This window comes from Gekko japonicus, unplaced genomic scaffold, assembly GCF_001447785.1.
Source record: "Gekko japonicus isolate JY-2015 unplaced genomic scaffold, Gekko_japonicus_V1.1 scaffold177, whole genome shotgun sequence".
Taxonomy (NCBI): Eukaryota; Metazoa; Chordata; class Lepidosauria; order Squamata; family Gekkonidae; genus Gekko; species Gekko japonicus.
This window is the reverse complement of record NW_015161408.1, coordinates 711,212-711,826: the sequence shown is the minus strand read 5'-3', so window position 1 is coordinate 711,826 and position 615 is coordinate 711,212. Positions and strand designations below refer to the sequence as shown.

The window sequence follows — 615 nt, the reverse complement described above, 5'->3', positions numbered from 1 at the left end:
CCTGCTGTTGAAACTCTGCATAGCACTATCCATTGAGCATTTGAGCGGCATGGCTTCCCTGCAACAAACAGAATGGTAGACCTCATTTTTCCCCCTGACAGCTGGGTTTCTGTACAGTAAAATGTGTGAAGGCTCGGATACGTGGTTTGTTTGTTTTAGAATATCTCTACGCTGCCTCTTCAGAGTCCTGGTGTTGTGATAGAGTGACGGCTTTGGGGCAGCGTTAAAATCTTCGCTCAGCCGCACAGCTCTGTGGACGCTCCGCAGCCATTCACGCACTCTCGTCCCAGCCTACCTTGGAGGGTTGTTGTGATGAGGCATTAAAAGGCCGAACTTGGTTGAGGAAGAGCAGGCGGGAAAATGTAATCCAGACCCAGGGGCTTATTGTTGCAGAGTGTAACAAGTTAGAACGTGAGTCTGCTCTGAGTCTTGTGTGGCATTATCCCCATGAGCAGCCTGCACAGCCCAGATTAGAATGACCTTGTCAGATCTCGGAAGCTAAGCACGGTCGGCCCCGGTTTATACTTGGTTGGGAAGCCACCAAGGAAGTCCACGGTGGCTGTGGGGAGGCCGGCAAGGGCAAACAACCTCTGTTCATCTCTTGCCTAGAAAACC

At 51.4% G+C, this 615-nt stretch overlaps 1 protein-coding gene across 1 annotated transcript in view; it reads left to right on the top strand.

Moving 5' to 3' along the window:
* SNX19 (sorting nexin 19) overlaps positions 1-615 on the top strand; it is a 67,552-nt gene that overhangs the window by 25,623 nt on the left and 41,314 nt on the right. The window lies entirely within an intron of this gene.